This window comes from Notamacropus eugenii, chromosome 6 (assembly GCF_028372415.1).
Source record: "Notamacropus eugenii isolate mMacEug1 chromosome 6, mMacEug1.pri_v2, whole genome shotgun sequence".
NCBI classification, from domain to species: domain Eukaryota; kingdom Metazoa; phylum Chordata; class Mammalia; order Diprotodontia; family Macropodidae; genus Notamacropus; species Notamacropus eugenii.
The window spans coordinates 241,271,466-241,292,059 of record NC_092877.1 but is presented as its reverse complement, the minus strand read 5'-3'; positions in this window follow the sequence as shown (position 1 = coordinate 241,292,059).

Below are 20,594 nucleotides of genomic sequence, written 5' to 3'. Positions count from 1 at the left end.
TTTTTCAAAATTAGAATGGAACAGATGGAGGCTAATGACTTTATGAGAAACCAAGAATCACAAAACAAAACCAAAAGATTGAAAAAATGGAAGATAATGTGAAATATCTCATTGGAAAAACAACCGACCTGAAGAATAGATCCAGGAGAGACAATTTAAAAATTATGGGCCTACCGGAAAGCCATGATCAAAAAAAGAGCCTAGACATCATCTTTCATGAAAATTATCAAGGAAAAACTGCCCTGAGATTCTAGAACCAGAGGGCAAAATAAATATTGAAAGAATCCACCGATCACCACCTGGAAAAGATCCAAAAAGAGAAACTCCTAGGAATATTGTGGCCAAATTCCAGAATTCCCAGGTCAAGGAGAAAATATTGCAAGCAGCTAGAAAGAAGCAATTCAAGTACTGTGGAAATACAATCAGGAGAACACAAGATCTAGCAGCTTCTACATTGAGGGATCGAAGGGCATGGAATAGGATATTCCAGAAGTTAAAGGAACTAGGACTAAAACCAAGAATCACCTACCCAGAAAAACTGAGTATAGAAAATTGGTCTTTCAATGAAATAGAGGACTTTCAAGCATTCTTGATGAAAAGACCAGAGCTAAAATGAAAATTTGACTTTCAAACACAAGAATGAAGAGAAGCATGAAAAGGTAAACAGCAAAGAGAAGTCATAAGGGACTTATAAAAGTTGAACTGTTTACATCCCTACATGGAAAGACAATATTAGTAACTCTTGAAATTATTCAGTATCTGGGTACTTGGTGGGATTACACACACACACATGCACACGCACACACTCATAGAGACAGAGTGTGCAGAGGGAATTGAATAGGATGGGATCATATCTTAAAAAAAAATGAAATCAAGCATTGAGAGAGAAATATATGGGAGGAGAAAGGGAGAAATGCAATGGGGCAAATTATCTCTCATAAAAGAGGGAAGCAAAAGACTTTTTTAGTTTGGGGGAAAAAGAGGGAGTGAGAGAAAAACATGAAGGTTACTCTCATTACATTCCACTAAAGGAAGGAATAAAATGCACACTCATTTTGTTATGAAAACCTGTCTTATAATAGAGGAAGGGTGGGGGACAAGGGGATAAACAGGGTGGGGGGGGACGATGGAAGGGAGGGCATGGCGGGAGGGAGGGTACAATTTGAGGTTGACACTCACAGGGAGGGACAGGATCAAAAGAGAGAATAGAAATAATTCGGAAGCAGGATAGGATGGAGGGAAATATAGTTAGTTTTATACAACACGACTATTATGGAAGTCATTTGCAAAACTACACAGGTTTGGCCTACACTGAATTGCTTTCCTTCCAAAGGGGAGGGGGTGGGGAGGGAGGTACTGTTCTTGCCTCTAGGAAATAAGAAATACATGTAAAGGGGTATAGAAAGTTTTTTGGCCCAACAGGACAGAGAAGAGGATGGAGACAAGGGCAGAGAGGAATGATGGAGGAGAGAGTGGAGTGGTGATGGGGGCAATTGGAATGCTAGGTGTTTTGGGGGTGGGGGGAGGGGACAAGGGGGGGAGAAAATTTGGAGCCCAAAAATTCTGTGAAAATGAATGTTAAAAGTGAAATAAAGAAGGAAAGAAAGAAAGAAAGAAAGAAAGAAGAAAGAAAGAAAGAAAGAAAGAAAGAAAGAAAGAAAGAAAGAAAGAAAGAAAGAAAGAAAGAAAGAAAGAAAGAAAGAAAGAAAGAAAGAAAGGAAGAAAGAAAGAAATACAATTAAAGCCAAGTAAAAAATGTTTCAAGAGAAAATTGACCAAGAGCCTAAAATACATTATTTCGCTCATTTAAATGTTTTTCCTGCTGGTTTATCAACCAATTGATTTCACTGAATTATATACGTGAGCTAGCATTTTCCGTTTACCATATTAGCTAACTTATTTGAAAATGGAACAAACAATGTATTTCATGTTAGCATCTGTTTAATAAATGTTGCCCTACATTTTCCTCCCACCATATATTATGGTAATAAGTGTCAATCAAAATGCAATTTAGAATGTTAAAATATTGTTCTTAGTCTGCTGTAACAGCTTTTACTTAGAAAATTATAAAGCTCTTCAATTACTGATACAACTTACATGTGAATAATTATATATGAAATGAAAACCTTATGCAAACAATGGTGCTATTATTTATCATTCATGAAATGCTCAAAGTGTTCTTGTAATTACATGCAATAGAGATAATCTTTGCCCTGAACAATTTAAGATATTAAAAATAAATCATGCAACAAACGTAAACATCCTGTCTTGGCGGAGTTATAATGTTACTACTTAAAGATTCTTAGTCAGGATTCTGAATAACAAAGTTCTTTTATATATTTCAAAATACTGACTTTAATACTACTTCCCACCAGGAAAAGGATGAGTTCATAAATATTTTTATGAATGTTACGTATCAAATATAGAGTTAGATTCAGGAATGCCAACTGTTTTTCTTAGATTCCTTATTTGTCCCTACACACATATATGTATATGTATATATATATATATGTTTGTATGTGTATATAAAAGTGTGCAATGATTATATATGGGTTTGTATGTGTGTATGTAAAAATGAAATAAGGAACTACACATCAGCTATTCATGATTTATATCATAAATAATATTGTTTTTACTTATAATTATGTTTTACAATGATATATGTTTGAGCTATGACCATACGATCAAGAAGAGAAAGAACTTGGCATCCAACTTACACTTTCGGCTCAGAACCCCTCTGTGTCCCCCATTTCGTTAGATAGATGGCAGATAAAAAGAAATAATATATATATATATATTTCTATGTATATTTAGATGTCTATCTCTCTAGCTACCTAATCTATCTATATAAATGGAGGAGAAGCAGTTGGTAGAATGGGAGTCAGGTGCCAAGTTTCAACTCATTCTACTCATGTAGGTTGAGCTGAAATTATAGATAGTAACCCACATCTGAGAATGTTCTCCTATGTCGATTGCTTTGCTGTGTTCAGAGGACATATGGTCTAGATGAGACACGCTGAGGGAAATATAGTTTGAAGAGTTTTTTGAAGTTGAGCAGAAAGCTAGCAAGTTGTATAGGTCAAGTTGCTCTTCAAGAAAGGTATGTAGGGGATGACTGATCATTGAAGAATAAACGGAGCTGGGAGTTGTAGAAGTAAGTAAAAGAGAAAGCTTGAGAAGACCAGAGTAAGGAAGTAGAAGTACAAAATCTAAGTGGATGCATGCTGGGGAATTACAGAGAGCTTAGTGTAATGAGTTTAACCTCCACTTTCTTTTGTCCATTGTAAGGTAGACTGACAGGTGTGTCTTTCTTTATTTGCTTAAGTATTTTGCCAATATCCCTAACTTTTAATCTGTAACCTCTGTAATATCAGAAGTTTGATTTAGTTCTTATGGTATGTATTAGTAATTTGACTATGACTGCCAAAAGGGAGAAATCAATACATATTTGTAGATGTTCACATGAAGGAGAATATGAGATTTCTTTAAGAGTACTTAGTGTGCTCCTTATCATCAAATAGAGCTTTATCTTCTTTGACTAAAAGAAAATTCCTAAACCATTAACCCGAGTCTTTTTTTCCTATGATAGACTTTAGTGATGAATTACTAAATAATTATAAGGTTACTTTAATTGCCCAAAAATAAAACAATGCTTTTGTGAAGCACCTTATTGCCATTGTTGTAGGAATCATACTAGTTATTAATGGAAGACACGTAGCATTGAGTCTTGCATTAAGTTTTTGTGTTAATTCTGTGATTTTTTTAGTTACAAAAAACTGATCATGAGGGGACTCTTCCAAAGAAGACAGGTGACCACCTTCTCTGAAACTCATGGATATACAGAATTTTCTGGTGTTATTGATGTGTTAAGAGACTTAGAGAAGATCTCATAGATATTAAGTGCCTTGTTTTAATATTTGGTGTGTTGTTTCTTGATTTGAGTGGAATCAATTATAAATCTATGTAAAAAGTAACCATCATTATTAGAAATCTATAAATATTCTGATGATCGGTTTAAAGTCACCAACCACTATTTATTTTGCATTCATGATGTACGTGAAGATGTAAAAATTCAAGGTTCTAATAAAGAATTTTGGCTTGTAAACTGTTAGTAAAATTTCAGTTTCTTAAAAAAATCAGAAAAAAAATATTGTTATTGGGCTATTCCAGTGTGGCATATTGAATAGACTACTGACCTAGGAATTTGGAAGTCCTGTGTTTAAGTTATTCAAGTTCTACCCATAAAACATAAAAGTTCGATGTGATCCTGAATATGTCACTTAAACTTAGCATGTCTCGGGTAACTTTGAAAGAGTAAGTTTTAGACAAGTTCCTGTTCCAAATAAGTGGAGAGAGTTTCGAAATCAAGGAGTTTTCAATATTTACACACAAAACGCTATGAATATATGCCTGTGTGTGTTTGTATGCAGATATACACACACATAAGTTTCTTAACAATATATATATATATATGTATGTATATATATATATACAATCATATACATAGAGATAATATATGTGAATTTATCCATACATGTCTATGTATACATATATACTCATTTAAGTTTATACACATTATCAAATGTGTGTATATGTGTGTGTATACACAGAGATATGGTATTAAATATTATGGATTAACTAGGAAGGAGTAGATAATAGTTCTTTTCTCATAGACATTTTTACTGTGGGAGTTCTTCAGCTTCATGATCTTTTGAGAATTCTTTTGTATTTATACATGTTATTCTAATTCAATTCAGAATTATATATACATATATATGTATATATATGTATATATATGCATATATGTGTATGAGTTATATATATATATACATACATATATGGATATATGTGTGTATAATAAAAAAAAAAACTATTCTATTTCCTTTCCCACTCTATAAACATCTATATAGTGCAATAATGAAATAAGATGCTAAAACACTGGAAAATTGTTCAACTGCAATAGTCAGGCTGTTTAAATTCAATACTCATTACAAAGGCAGAACAGTTTAATAAATATTTTGTAAAGGAAAGTATATTTCCTCTTTTGCATATATGCCTTCAACCTCTATATTCAGTGGTTAATGATACCTAGGCTATGTCATTGAGGCTAACCTTACACAATTGAAATGATTTCAATGAATTTAAAGATAAAAAGGCTTAGTTAGACTGGCAGTAGATTCAGATGGCTCTCATATTGTCTTTGATGTTTCTCTATGTATCATTTTTATAAATGTCTCACAAAATAGGGTTTCTAAAGTCTCTTAAATTCTTAAATTAGCTTTGAGTTCATAAAAGTTATTACTATTTTTCTTTTATTTATCAGTTTCTACTCCATATTTAAAGTACATCTCAATCTTCAGAAAAAATCTTAGATCAAAACAAAACTCAAAAAAACATCCAGTGGCTAAGCTAAGTTTAAATGACAAGTTATGACTCCATCACTAAAAGTGAAGAATACAGTCTTCAAAACAGATGGTTGATGGTTATCATAAGGTCTTTTTTTCCCTCATTTTCTTGTAGATATGCAAGAAAATTATTCGATTTAAGATGAATCTTTTCTAATATACTTGTTTTGTATATTATAATAACACACATATATATGTGTACATATACTATATATGTTTTCGTATATATACATATATATGAATGTGTGTGTGTTCCCTATACATAGCTTTTTCTTTCTATAATTTTGCCATATACATTTTATTTTCTAGATAATAAGAAGGATGAGAGAGAGACAGAGAGACAGAGAGAGAGAGAGACAGAGAGAGAGAGAAAGAGAAAGAGAGAGAGAGAGAGAGAGAGAGAGAGAGAGAGAGAGAGAGAGAGAGAGAGAGAGAGCATGTGATCATAGGATCTCAATTTGGAAGGGATGTTACTGTAATCTTGTACAACTCCCTGATTTCATAGATGAATAATCTGAGACTCTGAGAACTTAAACAACTTGTCAACAGTCACACAAGCGGTAAATAGTAAAGCACAATTTGAACTGAGGTCTTTTTAAGCATAATCTACTAACTTGAGAATTCCAATTTTGGCAGTTTCCTATTGCTCCATATGTCTAATGTACAAACATAGTATGGTTCAGGTTTTATCGCTCAAAACTTCATGGACATTGACTACTTAATTCCTTTCTAGAGACTTTGATGTTATGAAAATAAGAAGTTCTCTCCTTTTCCTGTATTGGGCAAGAGTTTCATATTTTATCATGGTCTATGATAAGGAATCATCCTTAACAAAGGTTTGTGGCTGTCACAGACATTTGTGATACAGTTGTCTTTGCTAGCTATACGGTCAATGGATTTTGTCCCTTGGAATTTCAATATTAGGTCCCTGCTAGATAGGAGAGTAGACAGAGAACTAGATGTGTAATAAAGAAATTGAAATGTTAGTCAGATACTTACTAACAGTGTAATTTTAAGCGTGTGACTTACTTTGACTTACTGATTTACTCTCTGGTTGTTTCAGTTTGCTTAGCTGAAAAATGCTGCAGAGCCAAGACTACAGAGTAGAAGGATAGATCTGCTCTAAATCTCCCCCGGTAGCCCATAAAATTTCTGTAAAACATGACTCTAAGAAATTATAGAGCAGCAGAAGCCACAAAATGACAGAGTGAAAGTGATTTCCAGAAAAAGTAATCTGGAAAGCCAACAGGAAAGGTCTATTGCACTGAGCTCAGAGCAGAGCTCAGCCTAGCCTTGACCATCCAGCAGGACGTAGACAGGACTGGAGCAAGTTTCAGGATGCAGAAACATGGTTACTCTATTTCTCAGTCCACAAATGCCAAAGACGGTTCCAAGGGTCAATAATACAGCTATTTCACTGGGTGAGAGGAGAGTGAGTTCAGCCCCAATTTTGGCCTCAGGGTGGTGCCAGTCACTGGGGCAACAGCTCAGCCTCTATTTCTGGAGCCCTCTGCCTAAAGACCCTGGGGGAATCCAGCAGTTGATCTGGATCTCAGCGCTGAATGCAGGTCCTGGGGTGAGGAGGAGCACCAACAATGGTGTGGTGGAACTGTTGGTGTCTGTGGAGAAGGAATCTGGATTTCTACTCACAAATCCTGAGCAGAAAAGAGTGCTTGTGGCTGCTTACAGGCCAGAATGCAGGACAGGAGAGGAATAAACTCCTCTCTCATGACTTTGCCACCTTGGATGAATTAAGAATTTAACAGGTCCCTAGAGTATATCCTCCCCTTGATAAAGGACTCAAAAGTCAAATAACTGGCTGGGAAGATGTCCAAAATCTGGAAAAAAGAACATAGAATGTTAGTTTCTTGGTGAAAAGGTACTTTCTTCCATACTTTCAGATGAGGAAGAACAAAGCATGTCATCAGAGGAAGACATCAAAGTCAAGGCTTGTCATCCAAAACATCCAAAACCTCCAAAACCTCCAAAAAAATGCACTGGTCTCAGGTCACGGAAGAGCACAAAAAGGATTTTGAAAATCCAATAAGACAGGTGTAAGGAAGAGAAACAAGAGCAATGTAAGAAAATCATGTAAAGCGAGTAACCAGCTTGCTAAAGGAGAACAAAAGATGCTGAAGAAAATAACACCTTTAAAAATAGACTAACCAAAATGGCAAAAGAGGTCCAAAGGGCCAATGAGGAGAAGAATATCTTTAAAAGCAGAATTACAGTTCTTTAAAAAGTGGAATGGAGCCAATAGAAGGTAATGACTTTGTGAGAAACCAAGAAATTATAAAACAAAGCCAAAAGAATGAAAAAAATAGAAGACAATGTGAAATATTTCATTAAAAAAAAACAAAACAAAACAAAACAGCTGACCTGGAAAATGAATCTAGGAAAGTTAATTTAAAAATTATTGATCTACTTGAAAACCATGATCAAAAAGGAGCCTAGATATCATCTTCCAAGAAATTATCAAAGAAATCTGTCCCAGCATTCTATAACCAGATATCAAAATTGAAATGGAAAAAAATTCATCAATCACCTTCTCAAAGAGATCCCCAAAATACAACTTCTACGAATATTGTAGCCAATTCCATAGGTCTCAAGTCAAGAAGAAAATATTACAAGCAGCCAGAAAGAAATAATTCAAGTATTGTCAAAATGCAATCAAGATAACACAAGATCCAACATCTTCTACATTAAGGAATTGAGGGACTTGGAATATGATATTTCAGAAGTGAAAGGAACTAGCTTTTAATCCACGAATCACCTACCCTGAAAAACTGAGTATAATACTTCAGAGTGAAAAACAGAATTTCAGTGAAATAAAGGACTTCCAAACATTCTTCTTGAAAAGATCAGAACTGAATAGAAAATTTGACCTTCAAATACAGGAATCAAGAGAAACATGAAAAGGTAAGCAGGAAAGAGAGTTTTAAGGAACTCATTAAAGTGGAACTGTTTACATTCCTACATGGAAAGATGTTATTTGTAACTCATGAGACCTTTTTCAATATTAGGGTAGTTAGAGGTAATGTGTATGTAGGTGAGTATGAGTATGTATGTATGTATATGTATATTATATATTTTAGATATGTATATGTACATGTGTATGTGTGTGTACACACATACATACATAGAGGGCACAGGGTGAATTGAATATGAAAGGAGAATACTAAAATTAAATTCACTCTTGAATGGAATGTACTAGGAGTAAGAGAAATAGAGAGGTAGAAAGTAGCAAATCATCTCACATACAGGAGGGAAGAAAGAGCTTCTACAATGGAAGGGTAGAGGGGAGAGGTGAAAGGAAATAATAACCCTTACTCTCATGTGATTTGGTTTTAGGAAGGTGTAACACACTCAGTTGGATATGGAAATGTATTTAACTCAGCAGTAAGGCAAGGGGGAAGGGTATAGGAGAGGGAAGATAATAGAAGGGACAGCAAATTGGGGAAAGAGATAATTCAAAGCAAACACTATTGTGGGAAGACAGGTCAAGGGAGAGAATGGAATAAAGGGAAGGCAGTATAGGACAGAGGGAAATGTGATTAATCTTTTACAATATAACTATTATGAAGTGACTTTGCATTGTTACAAAGGTATGGCCTATATTGAATTGCTTGCTTTCTCAACGAGGGTGGGTGCAGAGGGAGGGAGAGAATATGGAACTCAAAGCTTTAAGAATGAATGTTAAAAATTGTTTTAGCATGCAAGTGGAAATGAAGCTATACAGGCAATGGAGTATAGCAATCCATTTTGCTCTACAGGAAAATAGAGGGGAAGGGGGATGGAAGAAGGGTGGGTAATAGAAGGGACAACGGATTGAAGAAAGGGGTGGATGGGGCACATGCTGTTGTGGGGTGGAGGGTGGAGAGACACGGGGAGAAATTTTTGAATTCAAATTTTTGTGGAAGTGAATGTTAAGAAGAGAAAAATAAACAAATTACGTATTAAAAAATTAAAAAAGTAAAAATACTTTGAGTCAGCTTCAAAAAAAACTTTCATAATAATATTACCTATTTCCCAGTGCTGTTGTGAGAATCAAATGAGATATTTTAGACTTTTTTCAAAACTAAAGTTACATAAATATTAATTATTATTATTATCTGTTCTATTCTCATTTCCATTTTTGTCATTATGTTATAAGCATGGATTCTCTTTTCATAGATACTTTAACTAGTTCTGACAATGTTCCCTCCCCCATCCCAATAACTGCACCCTCAATGGAAAACTATGTGACTCCAGGATATTTCTCATCTTTCCTACACTGTACTCTCCTCTTCTATCTATGAACTCCAAGTTTTATCTCATTTTACTTTCTAAAGAATGGCTATCGTTGTGAGCTTTTAGCAAAATGATTGCCTCACCAGGTAACTTCCTATCCAGGAATTACATTCCTCAACCAACAGAACACCGAGGTTTACAAAGAAAAAAAAATATAAGGAAAGATAATGAGAAACTACGGTAAGAGACATCACAAAATACAGAACTTCCCAACAGTTCAAGCTGAAGTCTAAGGGCAAAACTAAGTTGATTTTAGGGTAGGCCAGGGAAATGTGCACCATGCTAGCTCTATTTCCAGAGGAATTCCCATAGAAACGTTTTGTAAGAAGAGAAAGTCACAGACTGGAGCCTTTGGGAAGCCTGGGAATAGCCAATAAAGCAGTAAGTGACCAACATGATTACACAATTCTTAGATTAAGAAACATTGGGCGAATGGTTATGAATTCTTTAAAATCAAACCGTTCTACCCTTCGATACAAAGATTCACAGAGGTCAAATCCTAGGTCAATAGAAGAAACAAAATCACCCTTTTTGAACAAGTAGGCTAACTTTACCACCAAAGTACAGGTGGATCCAAAACTTGACCTTTCCTCAAAGCTGACCTTTCCTCAAAGCCCCAATTCAGGAAGTAAAACCAAAGCAAAGGAAAACACCTGTTATTCAGCAATTACTGGATAACTACATACCCCCACCCACCAAAAAATATAACTTCATAATCTGTTATCAAAAAGAGTTTCAAAGGAGGAGTATTTTTTTAAAAGGATTAACATGTATACCTAGAAGAAATGAAGTCAGAGATTTAAAAATGATCTAAAATCACTGGAGGACAATGTGAAAGAAAATACTTCTACTAAACAGTAAAACTTATGTAGAAAATAGAATCTATGAAAAGTAGAATAGGCCAAATAGATATTAATGGTTTCAGAAAACAGAAATACATACATACATATACACACACACATATTTTATACATGTGCATTTATGTATATAGACACATATATATGCACATGTGTATATGTACACACATATGTGTACATATATATGTTTGTGTGTATATATATGTATGTATACATATAAAATTTATTTTCAGTTTTCAACATTCATAAGATTTCGAAATTCAAATCCTCTGTCCCCCCAAGTACAGGATGTCCCTCATCTATCCCTTCCTTCAATCTGCACTCCCTTATAGAAGCAGCTAGGTAGTGCAATGAATAGAGCACCAGGGCAGGAATAAGGAGGACTTGAGTTCAAAGTTCACTTCAGACACTTGACACTCAATAGCTGTGTGACCTTGGGAAAGTCACTACATTCCAATTGTCTCATCGTGGGTCATCTCCAGTCATCCTGACGAATATCTGGTCACTAGATTCAGATGGCTCTGGGGTGAAAAGTGAGATTGGTGACCTGCACAGCCCTCCCTCACTCAAAAAAAAAAAGTCAAATGCAAATTATGTCATTATTTCTCTGATGGCATGGTCTTCTTCGGCAAAGAAGGATGAACACACCTCCCTTCTATCACCTCCCCTCATCTCCTTCCCTTCTATTTTACTCTAGGACAAGTTAGATTGCTATACAGGATTGCCTGTTCATACTCTTTCCCAGTTGCATGCAAAAAAATCTATTATCATTTATTTTTAAAGCTTTCAGTTCTACATTCTCTCCCTTCATCTCTCCCCACCCAGTCTCAATGAGAAAATGAGCAGTTCGATACAGGTCATACACGTGTAGCCTGGCAAAACCTTTACATAGCAGTCTTGTTGCAAACGACTAACCACCTTTCACTCTATCCTGTCCTGCCCTCCATTTATTTGAGTTTCTCCCTTTACTTGTCCACCCCACAATAGTGTTTGATTCTGATTACACTTTATATAAATCTGCTGTCCCTCATTTAATCTTCCCTCTCCTAACCCCTTCTCACCTGCCTTCCTCCAAGGTAAGATATATTCCCATACCCAACTGATTGTGTTATTCCTTCCTTAAGACAAATCTTATGAGAGGAAGGCTCACTTATTCCATCTCATCTTCTGCCTCTTTCGTTTGATTTTAAAAGTTCTTCCTTGCCTCTCAAGATTATGTGAGATTGTATACAACATTCTACCTCTTCTTTCTCCCAGTGCATTTCTCCGAACACTTAATTTTACTTTTTAGCTATCCTTCCTTTATATTCGGTGCATTCTCTCTCTCTCTCTCTCTCTCTCTCTCTCTCTCTCTCTCTCTCTCTCTCTCTCTCTCTCTCTCTCTCTCTGTTTCCATAGACAAAAACACACAAACACACATATATGCAGATACATACATATACATATACATACAGATATATGGTATATATGTACATACATACACATATGTATATACACATATGTAATATACCCTTATTTATTTGTTTGTTTCTTTGTTTATTTATTCTAACTACCCTAATACTGAGAAAGGTCTCATGAGTAATGAGAATAACAAATGTCATCTTTGCATGTAGGAATGTAAAAATTTCAACTTTAATGAGTCCCTTTTGGCTTCTCTTTCCTGTTTACCTTTTCATGTTTCTCTTGATGCTTGTATTTGAAAGTCAAATTTTCTATTCAGTTCTAATTTTTCAAGTAGAATACTTGCAAATCTTCTTTTGCATTAAAATTCCATTTCCCCTCTTAAGTATAACAGTCAGTTTTGAGTGGTGGGTGTTTCCTGGTTTTAATCCTACCTACTTTGATCTGTGGGATATCATATTCCAAGTCTTCTCATCCCTGAGTGTAGAAGCTGCTAAATTCTGTGTTATCCTAATAGTGATTCCACAATATTTAAATTATTTCTTTCTGGCTGCTTGTAATATTTTCTCTTTGATCTGGAACCTCTGGAATTTGGTACAGTATTCCTAGGAGTTTTCCTTTTGGGATCTCTTTCAGGAGGGTGATCATTGTATTCTTTCCATTTCTACTTAAGCCTCTGGTTATAAAACATCAGGGCAGTTTTCCTTGATAGTTTCTTGCAAGATGATGTCTAGGCTCTTTTTTTATCATGGTTATCAGGCAGAACAATAATTTTAAAATGATCTCTCCCTCATCTATTTTTCGGATTAGTTGTTTTTCCAATATGGTATTTAATATTGTCTTCTATTTTTTGATTATTTTGTCTTTATTTTGTAATTTCTTGATTTTTTTATTAAATCATTTGCTTCCCTTTGCTCCGCTTTAATTTTTCAGGAATTATTTTTTTTAGTGAGCTTTTGGAATACCTTTTCTGTTTGGCTTATTTTGCTTCTTAAGGCACTATTCTTCTTACAGACTTTTTGGACCTCTAGACATTTTGGTTTCTCTATTTTTAAAGGTGCTGTTTTCTATAGCATTTTTTCAGGTCCCCTTTAGCAAGTAGTTAACTTAATTTTCATGATTTTCTAGCCTCTCTCTTCTCTCCAATGAGGTATTTCACATTATCTTCCATTTTTCCATTCTTCTGGTTTTGTTCTGTGATTTCTTGCTTTCTCATAAAGTCCTTAGCCTCCATCTGTGCCATTCTAATTTTGAAAGAACTATTTTCTTTGGTGAGCTTTTGAATCTCCTTTTCCATTTGGCTAATTCTGCTTTTGAAAGAATTCTTCTCCTCATTGGCTTTTTGAACCTCTTTTGTCAATTGAGTTAGGCTAGTTTTCAAGGTGTTATTTTCTTCAACATTTTTTGGGTCTCCTTTAGCAGGGAGCTGATCTGCTGTTCATGCTTTGACTTCATGTCTCTCATTTCTCTTCCCAGCTTTTCCTCCACCTCTCTAACTTGATTTTCAAAACTCTTTTTGAGCTCTTCCATGGCCTGAGCCCATTGGGTGGGCTGAGACACAAAAGCCTTGACTTCTGTGTCTTTGCCTGATGGTAAGCATTGTTCTTCCTCATCAGAAAGGAAGGGAGGAAATGCCTGTTCGCCAACAAAGTAACCTTCTATAGTCTTATTTCTTTTCCCTTTTCTGGGCATTTTCCCAGCCAGTGACTCGACCTCTGAATATTCTCCTCACACCCACCTCGCCTCCTGATCCTCCCAGCCAGACCTTGGGGTCTGAGACTCGAATGCTGCTTCCCAGCCTCAGGGCTTTGGGTGGGGGCAGGGCTGCTATTCAGTGTGAGATTAAGTTCAGGTGCTGAGGTCAGGGCAGGGCCGCCTCTCAGGCTCAGTTCCCTTAGGGAGTTTATGCAGAGACCTTCAACAATGGATCCAGGCTCCTGACTGTTTGGGTCTGCCGCTGCTCCTCAGCTTCTGCCTCCCGAGGGGGCCCAAGCCATGGGGGCACCCCACTCCCCCCTCAACCTGCCAAAGAGACTCTCTCACCAACCCCCATCACCTGTGGGTGGAGGGACTTGTGCGACCACTGGAGATCCCGTCCCTGAAGCCTGCTCGGATCTGTTCCTCTCAGTGCCGCCGCCGTGGCAGGTCTGGGCTGGGCTCCGCGTCTGCAGCGCGACGGACCTTTTGCGAGAGGTTTGCAGGTCTCTCCGGAACAGAAATCTTCCTTGCTCCAATGTTCCGTGGACTCTGAGTGCAGAATTCGCCGTGAGTTACTTCTTTGTAGATGTTCTATGGGTTGTGGGTTTGGAGCTATGTGTATGTGCATCTTTCTACTCCGCCATCTTCTCTCTCTCTTCTCTCTTCCCAATTTTTCTTCTATTTCTCTGACCTGCTGTCTTCTTCTGATTGTATCTTTGGTTTTCCTTGTCCCAAATGACTGAAGGAAATACCTTTTCACCATGAGCATAAACTTCTATAGTCTTATTTTTTTCCCTGTTTGTTCATTTTTTTACCCAATTACTTGACTTTTAAGCTCATTGTTAAGTGGACGGTGAATTGTCCCAAGCTTCAGGGGTTATCTGCAGCTGTTTTCAGATTTATCTTTAGGGTCCTGTAAATTCCCAGTCCCACCAACGTGATATGATCAAAAGGGAGATGTTTACTGATCTCTTGGCATGCACTCTGTTCTGTGAGCAACCACGAGCATTCTTTTCTACCCTGGAACTGTGAGTAGTATTTCTTCTCCACCACCACCACCAGCTCTGCCACACCAGCACTCCTTCTCAACCCAGAACCACCATCAAAGACTGTGACTGAGATTAGCCCATCTATTCCCCCATTGTCCACAGGCTGAGAGTTCCAGAAACAGTTGCTGCTGTGGTAGTGGATGTTGCGACCCTGGGTTTGGAGCTAGACCATCTTCCTTTATCACCCAGGAGAGAGAGTTTTCCCACTAAACTTTGAGGCAGTTTTTGTCATTTGTGGCTTGAATGGTTTGGAAACCACTACAGCTGATACTGATTCAGTGCTCTGAGGCCAGTTCCAGTCCCATCTGTGCCAGTATGCCTACCCTGGGCTTCACTTTACCCCAAGCCTACAGCAACAGACCCTTCCTCTATGCCTGACAGATTGTCTTGGCTTGAAAATCTATTATATTCTACTATATTTTGGCTTGTGTTGTGCTAGAATTTGCTTAGAATCATTTATAAAGGTATACTGGGGAGTTTAGGGTTATTGAATCATTAGCGGCTCTGCTGGTTTTCAGGCTTCTCAACCCACAAATTCCAAAGACAGTTTCATTATTATTATTATTATTATTATTATTACTATTACAGTTATTTATTTATTTTTACTTTTCTACATTGATTTCCATAAGATTTGAGTTCCAAATTTTCGCCCCATTTCTCCCATCCCCCCACCCCAAAACACCGTTGCATTCTGATTATCCCTTCCCCAATCTTCCCTCCTTTCTATCACACCCCTCCCTTCCCTTATCCCCATCTTCTCTGTTTTCTAGTAAGGCACGATAGATTTCTACAACCCATGATCTATATTTCTAATTTTTCAGTCTCGCGTAAAAACAATTCTCAACATTAGTTCCTAATGGGAACTTCCCACCCATCCCCATTGAGAAGACAAACAATTCAAAATAGGCCATATATATGACATTTTGCAAAAGATTTCCATAATAATCTTGTTATGAAAGACTAACTATATTTCCTTCCATCCAGTCCTGCTCCACATTTGGTCTATTCTCTCTTTTGGTCTTGTCCCTCTCCTAAAGTCCTTCAAAATTGCTCCCTGTTCCTATTTGTCCTCCCTTCTGCCACTCCCCCTACTAATTCCCTTTTCTCCTATGTTACTGTACTGTAAGATAGATTTTCATACCAAACTGTGTGTACATGTTTAGTCCCTCCTTAAGCGAAGAGTGATGAGATTAAGCTTCACTTTTCCCCTCACACCTGCTCCCTTTTCCCCTCCTTTGAAAAAAACATTTTCTTGCCTATTTTAAGAGAGATAATTTGCTTCATTCCATTTCTCCCTTTCTCCTCTCAATATATTCCTCTTTCACCCCATTATATACATATATATAATGCATATGTATGTATGTAATGTATTAGATTATGTATGATTTTATTTTTATTTTAGAATATATATACATACATATGTATTTATATGTTAGATATCATCCTTTCCTATTCAACTCACCCTGTGCCCTCTGTCTATATATCTTTATCTATGTATCTATGTATCTATATATGTATGTATCCATCTATGTATGTATGTATGTATGTATGTCTCTATCTCTCTATCTCTCTATCTATCTATCTGTGTGTGTGTGTGTGTGTGTGTGTGTAATCCCTACAACCACCCAAATACTGAGAAAAGTTTCAAGAGTTAAAAATAGTATCTCTCCTTGTAGTAACGTAAACAGCTCAACTTTAGTAAGTCCCTTATGATTTCTCTTTCCTGTTTACTTTTTCATGCTTTTCTTGATTCATTTTTGAAGTAAAATTTTTTATTCAACTCTGGTCATTTCATGAAGAATGCTTCAAAGTCCTCTATTTCATTGAATGACCATTTTCCCCCTGATATATTATACTCAGTTTTGCTGAGTAGGTTATTCTTGGTTTTTATCCTAGTTGCTATGACTTCTGGATACATATTCCAAGTCCTCAATCCCATAATGTAGTAGCTGTTAGATCTTGTGTTATCCTCATTTTATTTCCAAAACATTCCATTTGTTTCTTTCTAGCTGCTTGAAATATTTTCTCATTTACCTGGAAACTCTGTAATTTTGCTACAATATCCCTAGGAGTTGTTCTTTTTTGGATCTCTTTCAGGAGGTGATCAGTGGATTCTGTCAATTTATTTTACCTTCTAGTTCTAGAATTTCAGGGCAGTTTTACTTGATAATTTCATGAAAAATGATGTATACGCTATTTTTTTGATCATGATGTTCAGAGAGTCCCTTAATTTTTAAATTGTCTCTCCTGGATCTATTTTCCAATTCACTTGTGTTTCCAATGATATATTTCACGTTATTCTATTTTTTCATTCTTTTGGTTTTGCTTTGAAATTTCTTAGTTTCTCATAAAGTCATTAGCTTCCCTCTGATCCATTCCAATTTTTAAAGAACTATTTTCTTCATTGAGCTTTTGAACCTCCTTTTCCACTTGGCTAATTTTGCTATTTAATGCATTCTTCCCTTCATTAACTTTTTGGACCTCTTTTGCCATTTTGCTTATTCTATTTTTAAAGATATTATTTTTTTAAACATATTTGGGTCTCCTTTATCAGGCTCTTGACTACTTTTCATTATTTTCTTGCATCTCTCTCATTTATCTTCCCAATATTTCTTCCACCTCTCTTACTAGATTTTCAAAGTCCTTTTTGATCTCCCCCAAGGCCTGAGACCATCACATATCTATTTTGAAAGTTTTGGATGCAGAAGCCTTGATTTTGTTGTCTTCCTCTTATGGAATGCTTTGTTCTTCCTCATCTGAAAGAATGGAAGAAAACACCTGTTCACCAAAAAAATAACCTTCTATATTCTTATTTTTCCCTTTTTTGGGCATTTTTCTAGCCAGTTACTTGACTTTTGAGTCCTTTCTCAGGTGGATGGCATGCTCTGGGAACCTATAAGTTCTCAGTTTCTCCACGGTGGCACAATCAAGGGAGAGGAGTTTTCTCCTCTCCTGGACTTTGCTCTGGTCTGAGAGCAACTACAAATACCCTTCTGCCCAGGATCCTCGAGTAGGATTTCCTTTTCATAGCCTCTTCCAGCTCCAAGAGCCAATGCTTTTCCTCACCTTAGGTCTATTATTCAGGACTGAAATCCAGCTCAGATCCTCAGTCCCCCCAGAGTCTTTAGACCATGGGTTCCACAAATGAAAACTGCTGCCGCCTGGGACCAGGGTTATCGCAGGATCCTGCTCCCTTCTCACCCAGGTGAAAGCTTTCTCACTGACCCTTGAAGCTGTCTTTGGTATATTTTAGTTGAGAAATCTGGGAACCGCAGCTTATGCTCGTGATTCTACACCCTGAGACCTACTCCAGTCCTGCCTCAGCCTTGCAGCATGGTGAAGGATAGGCTGTGCTCTGCTCTGATCCCTGTGCAATGAACCTTTACTGTGGGCCTTTCAGGCTCTCTTGGGCTGGAAATCTGTTTCAATGGGTGGTTTTTTATCTTCTAATGCTGTAGAAATTGTTTAGAATCTTTTTTTACAGGTATTTTATAGACTATGGGGGGAGAGTTACAGAAGGTCCATCTTTCTACTCTGCCTTCTTGGTCCTGACCCCTCCCCCCCAAGCATTGCATATTCTAAAACATCTGATCTGGTGTCAGATTTCGATTTTTCAGATCCCACCTCTATCATTCACTGTCTATGTGACCTTGAACTAGCCATTCTGACCTCTATAGGACCAAGTTATTTTACTTACAATAAAAGAACATAACATCCTGGACCTTTTGAGGCCTCCTAGATTTATGTTCCTCTGAACCATGATGCTATTATCATTTTCAAACAAACTACTAAAATGACAGTATTCACTTAAAATGCTCTGACTAGGTGAAATGATCTATGTTCCCATGAACTCTAGAATCTTTAACATGTTAATTACATTTTTTCCTCATATTTCACTTAAAGTATATTTTGAAATATAGACATAAATCTAAATATATATATATATATGTATACACACACACACACACACACACACATATATATATATATGTATATATATATAGTTTCCCCACATTTCTGTATTTAGAGAGACACTGAGAGAATTTGTATAGTATTGCAAAGAAGGACAGGATATTATTCTGTTTTATTTTTAATGATGTTTATATTTCCAGACTTTACAGTCTTTAGATAAGAAACCTCATACAGTATAATATACCACTTTCTTAAGGAATTTTCTGGAATCAACTTGCTATTTTTTTATTTATTAGATATTTGTAAGCATTTTTCAAATCATACCTAAATTAAATATTTTGGAATCTTTCATTCATTTTTTTTCACTTTTTCATTTCCTAGAACTTATTTGCCATCTAGTTTACTTATTATTTCCACTTTAAGTGAAATAGCACTATTTCACTTGTTAGAATCAAGGTTAGGTTATGAAAAATAAACACTCACTTACATATATAAATATATATATATGTATATACACACACACACACATTCCTGCACACATATACACATATATACAAATATATATACATATACCAACATGCACATATACATATACATGTGTATCTATATATTTACATATATCTGTGTATGCATATATGTATGTACATTTACAGCAGACAATTCCATTTTGAAATTACTGGCTATTAAAAAAATAAATTTATTTCCTCAAACTTTTAACAAGCTTTCAGTGGTATGCAAATGTGGCAGCTACAGAGTCAGAGAAGCTGTGCCCAAATAAACCATGGTTGTAACCCTGCTTAATATCCATTCCCTACTATAGTTAGTAAAATTCATTTTTATTTAAATGGCCTAGATCAATGATGTCAAACAGAAAAATAATAGAAGCATGTCCAGGTGACATGTTTTAAGTCTTTTCTCTAGGAGAATCACATTTCATTCCAGTACTTAATCACCAGATTTACTTCGATCAAGTATGAGCCACATGATAGCAAAGGAATTATAGAAAATAACATGATTTATGTAATAACAATAAAACACTTGTATTGAATAGTCCCTCTCTTTGTGAAAAGTGGCTTAAGGAAAAAGGATAAATTTGACAAATAACTTGTGCTGGAAAAGATGAAAGAGGGAAATCAACTAAAATTTGCTAATTGTAGATATGCCCTAAATATCATTAACATTGCATTATTGTATGAATACGGCTACTCATACATATACATTATTCTTTGAATTTTAATGATAACTTTCATAATTCAAATGAGATATTATGACATCCTATGCTGATTTTTATCTTGTCATGGTTTTAATTTTATTTTGTTTAACCTTTTTTATATATGATGAATCTATTTTGTTGTGAAAATAAAATGATTGCTATTTCCTTAATCAGTCAACAAGCTTTTCTCAGACACTTATATGGCAGGCAGTATGCTAAGTTTTGCAGATGTCATAAAGGGGAAAAATATTTACTTTTTCCCCAAGAAACTCACATTATTTGGGAGAAAATACATGAAAAAATGTACAACCCAGAAAATATTAACCCAGCAAAAACCCTGGAACAGTGGAATCAATAGAAATATAGGATGCAGTTGTCTTTACGCCTAAGGGGAATAAATATTTAATGGGAAACTTCCCTTTCACTCTGGTGGAAGAGAAGCAGTACATGACTGGACATGTCTGGAAAATCCAGTGGCAAGGCCTACTTCAGCAAACCAGTGGGAGATATTGAGGCCCAGGATGGTGTAGCAGGCAAATCCCAACACTAGGACCACTGCATGCCTTGGTACATCAAAGAGAAACAGCAGAATCCTGCTCTGAGAAGTACTGTGTGCACCTTCAAGAAAGCATCCACCATCAGCTGAACTTCCCCCTGCTTCACTACAACTCCAGGCAGGCAGACACGCAACTTTCCCTCAGTTGCTGAACTTCCCCATGTTTCTGCCCAGCTCTGGGTCCGCAGGCATTTTCCAGCAATCAAAACTTCA